The following is a 10524-nucleotide window of genomic DNA, read 5'->3' on the forward strand; positions in this document are numbered from 1 at the left end:
AAAAAAAAAAAAAAAAATTTATGCTGACTGAAATATATTTATGCTATTCTCTCAAAAGAAAGAACATAGTATATGATTCCAATTTATATAAAACTCTAGGAACTACAATTTAATCTATAGTGACAGAAATCAGATAAATGAATGTCTGGCAGAGGGAAGTGGATGAAGAGTGGGAGGCAGGGATTATAAAGGGGCAAAATAGGAAATTATTACGGGTTATGAATATGTTCATTATCTTCACTGTGGTGGTTTCATGGGTATATGTCAAAACTTTTCAAATATGTGTTGTCTTTAACATGTGTAGCTTATTACATGTAAATTATACCTTAATAAACCCATTGAAATAAAAAGTTAAGGAAAACACACACACACACACACACACACACACACACACACACACACACACACACACACAGAGCCAGCTGGCTGAGAAAATGTTCTCTCACATTTTAAAAGAAGCTGTAGTGTATTAGCCAGCTCAGTCTCACTGGCAAATTAACGTGAGCTACCCTACAGGACCCAATGCTGAAGCACCCCACTGAAATGCATCTGGTCTTTCTGTGAAGTAGCCATATTTGCTTATCTTAAAGCTTTGGAGTGAGGGGCAGGCATCTTCTGAGGGCAGCAAAGGTGCAGGCGGGCCAGCAACACGTGGCTGCAACTGCCCACACCTGCAGCAATTCCTGTTCTTTACAGCCGCTTCACGGCGGCTCCACATCGGCTCTGCCATCTCTGATCTTGCCAGGATGGGAAGATTTTTTACAGATTTTTAATTAGATTTTCCAAGCTCTCCAGGCTTTCCTAGCGCCCTCTCAGAAATCAAGAGAGAATTTGTTTCCTAGGCTTCAGGCAGAGTGGGACCACCCAGGACCCGCCTCAGGGCCTATTCTCTGTCAACAAGCAATTGTATCTGAAGCCAAGGCACTTGCGCCCTTCAGCCCTGTCCAGCTCACTGTCTCCTCAGGGCTGACTCCTCAGAGGTTGAGAGCATCTCCCTTCACCTCCTCCTTTTGTTTGATTCTTTATCTTGATTCGCAGGGTTCTCAGACCATTTTTTTCAGGATCCCTCAGGGTTAAAGGACTCCATAGCCACTCCTGTAATCCCTCATTTTCTAGGCAGAGATTCTCCCAGACATCACCTCTCCTCTGTGTGCTATGTGCAGGAAATAATAATGACTGTGAAACAGAAAGACACCATTTCTAGTTAAGTAATGATAATGGAAAGAAATTCCTCAATGCTGGAAACCGTCTTTGTTAAACTGAATATGGTTAGAATAGGGAGAATTAAAAGAAGGAACATCAAGGAGCTGTAAAATTTTGCTCCCATTGCAAACTAGAGTTAAGGGATAGAATAAAGTAAAATAGAATGAAAACTCAAAGTATGGTAGAAAGCCAAGAGCGTTATAGAATGAAATAGATACTTGTGTCTTCAGAACCATTAAAGCAATGTTCAGAGACAAACCATTTATCTATCAAGAATAGACAGGGGACAAGATAATGTGGACTAAGAACGCCCCTGACATATCAGCAAACAAAGGGTATTGTGGACATCAAGCCGTCAGCCACTACAGCCCCCTTTGGTGAACCCTGAGGGAAATCAGGATGGGAAAGGATACTGGCCTTAGATAAGGTCCATATCAAAGGAAGGATTTCAATGAGTGCAGACTCTTGCATCTTCCCATACACAGAAAAGTGCTAAATGCATTAACTTGAGATGTCTGGTTTGCTTTAATTCACAGTAATCTTTTGATGTTCTGACGACATGGTTTTTGTTGCAAAACCCCCTCTATAGCTCGGCTCCTGCTTTACCCCTTCAGAGCAGACCCTCAGAGCTATTTGAGAGGCTGCCTCTCAGGCTGGAGTCCTCAGAAAGTTCACCCAATAAAACATAATTCTCAACTTTTAGGTTGTGCTTTTGTTTTTAGTCAACAATAACAACATAGGAGAATCCCGAACTCACCTCCTCTCATGTACGCACCAAATCTACAGCTGTACATGGAACAACTTCCTCTGAAAGAAACCCCTAAATGAGCTGAGTGACTCCTACATAGCAAGCAAACAAGAAAAAAACCACATCAAAATGGGTAGGAGAGGCTGAGACACAATCTTACCATGAACCCACACCTGCTGCAGTGACCCACGATTGGGGGGGAACTCACAACCCTGAGCGTCCCCCTGAGGAGTGAAGGTTTGAACCCTACATCTGCCACCCCAGCCTTTAAGTCCAGCACCTGAGAGATGAGCTCCCAAGACATCTGGCTTTGGAAGCCAACGGGGCTTGTGTCCACGAGACCCACAAAATTATAGCGAACTGAGAAACAGTTATTAAAGGGCTCTTATGGACTCCCCTGGCTACCCTACAGGACCCAATGCTGAAGCACCCCACTGAAATGCATCTGGTCTTTCTGTGAAGTAGCCATATTTGCTTATCTTAAAGCTTTGGAGTGAGGGGCAGGCATCTTATTTAACACACATCTAGGGGCAAATGAAATACTTCCCAAAGACACTGGCCAGCAGGCACCATATATGAGTTTTCCCTCTGCCTCACTCCAGGTTGCCAGTATCTCCTGGAAAGGAGCTTGTGAACTTGTCTGATGCTTTTGGTTGCTGCCCAGGAAACACCTCTTGATCACCTGCCTCTGGTGGCTAGCGAGTCTTACACCAGTGGGTCTCACAAGACTGTGACAAATGGAGAAAGAGTTCTTAACCAGTTACCCTTTCCCCACTAGGGCACAGTGAAGAGATAGCAGACTGGAACGTATCCCCAGTCTTTCTGTGAAAGAGGTTTATTAGTTTACATTGATAGCTGTGGCTGAGGAGTAGGTTTCTAATTCAACACATCTAGGAACTGACTACGATCCTCTCCAGAGACTAGGAAGGCCAGTGGATACCATCTTCACACTCTTCCTCTGCCCCACCCCAGGTTGTTGGGTCTCTGAGAAAAGAGCTGTGTACACGTCTGGCTCACTGGCTTTTTGTGGCTGTGACCCAAAAAACACATCCCTTGATAGCCTGCCCGAGTGGCCAGTGGGGCTTGTGTCCTTGGGTTCGGTGAGACAGCACCAAACAAAGAAACAGCTCTTAACTGGCTATCACCCAGGGCTCAGTGCAGAGGGACCAGACAGAAATGCCCATCTCCAGCCTTTCCCTGAAAGAGGTGTATTTGCATACTTTACAACCTGCTGCCTAAAGGTCTAACTTCCAAGCAGCCTAAATCTCAGTGCTGACTGAGAGCCTTCCCTTTGAAATACTAACAGGTCTTGGCATAGTCTCAACCTCTGTGAACCACTAAGAATAAAGTATGTTGCTTGGACAGTCACAATGGTGTGAGAGATATCCAAGAGTTAAGGCAGGGTTGGACAATAACCTTTTACATGGGGACAGCCCTTCAAGACTGGGAGAAATGGCTATTCTAGCTAATGTATGGAAACCAGCAAAGAGAGTCAAAGAAAAAAATGAAGAAACAGAGTGACATGTTCCAAACAAAAGAACAAGAAAAAACCTCAGAAAAAGACCTTAATGAAACAGAGATAAGTGATTTGTCTGATAAAGAGTTCAAAATAATGGTCATAAGGAGTCTCACTGAGCTCAAGAGAAGAATGGATGAACTAAAGTGAGAATTTCAATAAAAAGAAAATATAGCAAAGCACCAACTGAAGTCACAGAGCTGAAGAATACAACACCTGAACTGAAAAATACAATAAAGGGCTTCAACAGCAGGCTAGATGAAGTGGAAGAAAGATTAGTGAACTCAAAGACAGGGCAGTGGAACTCATCCAATCAGAGCAGCAAAAAGAAAAAATAATAAAAAAGAGTAGTTTAAGGAACTTATGGGACAACAGCAAGGGGACCAACATTTGCATTATGGGGACCCAGAAAGAGAAGAGAGAGAGAAAGGGGCAGAAGCATATGTGAAGAAATAATGGCTGAAACATTCTCTAACCTGGGAAAGAAACAGACACCCATATCCAGGAAGCCCAGAAAGTTCCAAACAAGATGAACTCAAAGAGATCCACATGAAGTTACATTAAAATCAAAGTGTCAAAATTTAAAGACAAGGAAAGAATCTTAAAAGCAGTGAGAGAGAAACAATTTGTTATATACAAGGGTAACTCCCATAAAACTAGCAGCAGATTTTTCAGCAGAAACTTTGCAGGACAGAAGGGAGTAGCACAATATATTCAAAATGTTGAAAGAAAAAAACTTCCAATCAAGAATATTCTACCTGGTAAAGGTGTCCTTCAGAATTGAAGGAGAGATAAATAGTTTTCCAGACAAGCAAAAGCAAAAGGGGTTCATCTGGCCTTAAAATAAATGTTAAAGAAACCTCTTTAAGCTAAAACAAAAGGTCACTAACAGGAAAACATATGACAGTAAAAGCTCACTGGTAAATCACGAAACTAGTATAAAGGTTAAAAGACAAAAGAGTAAATAACTATAACTACAATAATCTTTTTCTTTAATTTATTTAATGAACATTATAAAATACACAGAAAGTTGTATGTGACATTGTATTAGACATTGGAAAAGTTCTAAATACAAAACTAGATAATTCCTTGATTTATAGAACTTACAAAACTTACAGTTATAATAAGGTAATCAAATATATAATAAACATCATATTTGATATTAAATTATAGTTTGTTAATTATCCAGTTTATGGGATATGATTTAATATATATTTTTCTTTATTATAGCACCCTTTTCTCCTTTGAACATTATACTGTATGGACATTTTATATGGACATTATAAGAGTGTAAATAAAATAATACAATTCTAACTTTAACTGGCCTGGGGAAGTTGGTTTTTTTTTTTTGGTATTTAAAAAAATTGTATTTTATATTGGAGTATAGTTGATTTACAATGTTGTGTTAGTTTCAGGTGTACAGCAGAGTTATTTAGTTATACATGTACTTATATCTATTCTTCTTCAGATTCTTTTCCCATATAGGTTATTACAGAGTACTGAGTAGAGTTCCCTGTGCTATACAGTAGGTCCTTGTTGATTACCTATTTTATATATAGTAGTGTGTATATGTTAATCCCAAACTCCTAATTCATCCCTCCCCCTACCTTTCCCCTTTGGTAACCATAAATTTGTTTTCGATGTCTGTGAGTTTGTTTCTTTTTATACATAAGTTCATTTGTATCATTTTTTTAGATTCCACGTATGAATGATATCATATGATATTGTCTTTATCTTTCAGACTTACTTCACTTAGTTTGATAATCTCTAGATCCATCCATGTTGCTGCAAATGGCATTATTTCATTCTTTTTATGGCTGAATGATATTCCATTGCATATATGTACAACATCTGCTTTATCCATTCCTCTGTTGATGGACATTTAACTTGTTTCCATGTCTTGGCTACTGTAAATAGTGTTGCAATAAACACTGGAGTGCATGTATCTTTTTAAAGTATGGTTTTCTCCAGATATATGCCCAGGAGTGGGATGGCTGGATGATATGGTAGCTCTATTTTTAGTTTTTTAAGGAACCTCCATACTATATTCTCCATAGTGGCTGTTGTCAATTTACATTCCCACCAACATGTAGGAGTGTTCCCTTTTCTCCACACCTTCTCCAGCATTTATCGTTTGTAGACTTTTTGATGATGGCCATTCTGACTGATGTGAGGTGACACCTCATTGTAGTTTTGATTTGCATTTCTCTGATAATTAGTGATGTTGAGCATCTTTTTACGTGCTTTTTGGCCAAGTATGTCTTCTTTGGAGAAATGTCTATTTAGATCTTCTGCCCATTTTTTGATTGGGTTATTTTTTTGATACTGAGCTGCATGTGCTGTTTGTATAATTTGGAGGTTAATCCCTTGTTGGTTGCATCATGTGCAAATATTTTTTCCCATTCTGTAGGTTGTCTTTTCATTTTGTTTATGGTTTCCCTTGCTGTGCAGAAGCTTTTAAGTTTAATTAGGTCCCATTTGTTTATTTTTGTTTTTATTTGCATTACTCTAGGAGACAGATCGAAAAAGATATTGCTGTGATTTATGTCAAAGAGTGCTCTGCCTATGTTTTCCTCTAATAGTTTTAGAGTATGTGGTTTTACATTTAGGTCTTTAATCCATTTTGAATTTATTTTTGTGTATGGTGTTAGAGAATGTTCTAATTTCATTCTTTTACATGCAGCTGTCCAGCTTTCCCAGTGCCACATATCGAAGAGACTGTCTTTTCTCCATTGTGTATTCTTGCCTCCTTTGTCATAGACTATACACTAATTTTTAATGGATACACAAGATAAAAAGATGTAAATTGTGACATCAAAAACAAAATGGGGGGATAAAAGGGAGAGCTTTAGACTGCATTCAAACTTAAATTATTATCAACTTAAAATAGATTATGATAAATACAAGTTGTTTTCTGTAAGCCTCATGGTGACCACACAGCAAAAACCTATACTAGATACACAAAATATAAAAAGAAAGATATCTAGAATTACCATTATAGCAAATCACTAAATCACAAAGGAAGAGACCAAGAGAAGAAGAAAGGAACAGAGGAATTATAAACCAGCTAGAAAACAATTAACAAAATGGCAACAATTACATACCTATTGATAATTCCTTTAAATGTAAATGGACTAAATTTTCCTATCAAAAGACAGAGTGGCTGAATGGATAAAAAGACAAGACACATTTATATGTTCCCTATAAGATACTAATTTCAGATATAAGGACACACACAGACTGAAAGTGAACAAATGGAAAAATAAAAGGCGAAAGATTTATGCGAAAAATATTTCATGCAAATGGAAACCAAAAGAAAGCTGGGATAGCTATACTTATATCAGACAAAATAGACTTTACTTATATCAGACAAAATAGACTTTAACCATTTTTTGATTGGGTTATTTTTTTGATACTGAGCTGCATGTGCTGTTTGTATAATTTGGAGGTTAATCCCTTGTTGGTTGCATCATGTGCAAATATTTTTTCCCATTCTGTAGGTTGTCTTTTCATTTTGTTTATGGTTTCCCTTGCTGTGCAGAAGCTTTTAAGTTTAATTAGGTCCCATTTGTTTATTTTTGTTTTTATTTGCATTACTCTAGGAGACAGATCGAAAAAGATATTGCTGTGATTTATGTCAAAGAGTGCTCTGCCTATGTTTTCCTCTAATAGTTTTAGAGTATGTGGTTTTACATTTAGGTCTTTAATCCATTTTGAATTTATTTTTGTGTATGGTGTTAGAGAATGTTCTAATTTCATTCTTTTACATGCAGCTGTCCAGCTTTCCCAGTGCCACATATCGAAGAGACTGTCTTTTCTCCATTGTGTATTCTTGCCTCCTTTGTCATAGACTATACACTAATTTTTAATGGATACACAAGATAAAAAGATGTAAATTGTGACATCAAAAACAAAATGGGGGGATAAAAGGGAGAGCTTTAGACTGCATTCAAACTTAAATTATTATCAACTTAAAATAGATTATGATAAATACAAGTTGTTTTCTGTAAGCCTCATGGTGACCACACAGCAAAAACCTATACTAGATACACAAAATATAAAAAGAAAGATATCTAGAATTACCATTATAGCAAATCACTAAATCACAAAGGAAGAGACCAAGAGAAGAAGAAAGGAACAGAGGAATTATAAACCAGCTAGAAAACAATTAACAAAATGGCAACAATTACATACCTATTGATAATTCCTTTAAATGTAAATGGACTAAATTTTCCTATCAAAAGACAGAGTGGCTGAATGGATAAAAAGACAAGACACATTTATATGTTCCCTATAAGATACTAATTTCAGATATAAGGACACACACAGACTGAAAGTGAACAAATGGAAAAATAAAAGGCGAAAGATTTATGCGAAAAATATTTCATGCAAATGGAAACCAAAAGAAAGCTGGGATAGCTATACTTATATCAGACAAAATAGACTTTACTTATATCAGACAAAATAGACTTTAAGAGAAAGATGGTAATAAGGGACAAAGAAGGTCATTATATAGTGATGAAGGGGTCAATCCAACAAGAGAATATAACATTTGTAAATATTTATGCAGCCAAAATAGAAGCACCTAAATATATAAAGTAAATATTAACACATCTAAAGGGAGAAATAGACAGCAATACAATAATAGTAGGCACTTTTAATACCCCACTTTCATCAATGGATAGGTCATCCAGAAAGAAAATCAATAAGGCCTTAAATGACAGGTTAGACCACATCAACTTATATATATGTATACACACACACACACACACACACACACACACACACCATTCGATCCAAAAGCAACAGAATACTCATTATTTTCAAGTGTACAGGATGGATCATGTTAGGCCACAAAACAAGTCTTAATACATTTAAGAAGATTGAAATCATTATCAAGCATCTTTTCTAACCACAGTGGTATGAAACTAGAGATCAGTTACAAGAAGCAAATTAGAAAATTCAAATGTATGTGGGGATTAAACAACATGCTACTGAACAACTAATGGGTCAAACAGGAAATCAAAAGAAAAATCAAAAATAGCTTGAGACAAAGGACAATGGAAAACTTGGAAAACTTACGGGATGCAGCAAAAACACAGTGATAAATGCCTACATTAAGAAACAAGAAATATATCAACTAAACAATCTCAAGGAATTTAAAAAAGGAGAAAAAATGAAGCCCAAAGTTAGTAGAAGGAAGAAAATAACCAAGATCACAGCACATACAAACAAAATAGGAATTCAAAGACAACAGAAAAGATCAATGAAACTAAGATATAGTTTTTTGAAAAGATAAACAAAGTTGACAAATCTTTAGTTAGACTCACCAAGAAAAAAAAGGAGAGAACACTAAAGTAAATGCAGAAATACAAAAGATCTTTTTTAAAAAATTTTTATTTATTTATTTTGGCTGCACAGGGTCTCAGTTGTGGCACATGGGATATTCGTTGTGGCATGCAGGATCTTTTAGTTGTGGCATGCGGGCTCATAGTTGCAGCATGCAGGCTTCTTAGTTGCAGCATGTGGACTTCTTAGTTGTGGCATGTGCATTTCTTAGTTGTGGCATGCAGACTCTTAGTTGCATCAGGCATGTGGGATCTAGTTCCCCGCCCGACCAGTGATCAAACCCGGGCCCCCTGCATTGGGAGTGCGGAGTCTAACCCACTGGACCACCAGGGAAGTCCCGAAATACAAAAGCTCTTAAGAGACTACTGTGAACATACCCCAACAAATTGGACAACCTAGAAGAAATAGATAAATTCCTAGAAACATAAACCTACCAAGACTAAATCAGGAAGAAAGAAAATCTGAAAAGACTGATTACTAATAAGGAGATTGAATCAGTTGATTTTGATTAAATCCTCCCAACAAACAAAAGTCAAGGACCAGATAGCTTCACTGCTGAATTCTACTACACATTTAAAGAAGAATTAATACCAATCCTTCTCAAATTTTTCCAAAACATAAAAGAAAAGAGAATACTTCCAAACTCATTTTACCAAGCCAGCACTATTCTGATATGAAACCCAAACAAGGACACCACAAGAAAAGAAAAAGACAGACCAATATCACTAATGAACACAGATGCAAAAATCCTCAATAAGATACTAGCAAACCAAATTCAACAATACATTAAAAGGATCATATACCATGATCAAGTGGGATTTATTCTAGGGATGCAAGGATGATTCAATATCCAGAAATCAATCAATGTGATATATTACATTAACAAAATAAAGGACAAAAATCACATGATCATCTCAAAAGGTGCAGGTGTCTCAAAAGGACAAAATTCAACACTCATTTATGATAAAAATCTCATAAGTGAGTATAGAGGAAATGTACCTCAACATAATGAAGGCCATATATGAGAAGCCAACAGCTAACATCATAATCAATGGTGAAAATCTGAAAGCTTTTCCTCCAAGAACGGGGACAAGACAGGGATTCCCACCCTCACCACTTTTGTTCAAAATAATATTGAAAGTCCTAGTCAGAGCAACAGGTACATGAAAAAGAAATAGAAGGCATCCAGATAGGAAGAAGGAAACTGTCACTGTTTGCAGATGACATGATATTATATGTAGCAAACCCAAAAGATTCCAGCAAAAAACTCTAAGAACTAAAAAACAAATTCAGTAAAGTGGCAGGATGCAAAAATCAATTGTAAAAGTCTGTTGCATTTCCATACGCTAATAATGAACTATCAGAAAGATACATTAAGAAAATAATTTCATTTACAATTGCATGAAAAAGAATAAAATACCTTGGAATAAACTTAACCAAGGAGGTGGAAGACCTGCACACGGAAAACTGTAAGACACTTATGAAAGAAATTGAATAAGACACAAATAAATGGAAAGATATTCCATTTATGTATTAGAAGAATTAATGTTGCTAAATGTCCATACTACCCATAGTGATCTACAGTTTCAATGCTGTCACTACCAAAATTCCAATGGCATTTTTCACAGAAGTAGAGCAAACAATCCTAAAATTTGTATGGAACCAGAAAAGACCCCAAATAGCCAAAGCAATCTTGAGAAAGACCAAA

This window comes from Neophocaena asiaeorientalis, unplaced genomic scaffold (genome assembly GCF_003031525.2).
Source record: "Neophocaena asiaeorientalis asiaeorientalis breed wild unplaced genomic scaffold, Neophocaena_asiaeorientalis_V1.1 scaffold692, whole genome shotgun sequence".
NCBI classification, from domain to species: domain Eukaryota; kingdom Metazoa; phylum Chordata; class Mammalia; order Artiodactyla; family Phocoenidae; genus Neophocaena; species Neophocaena asiaeorientalis.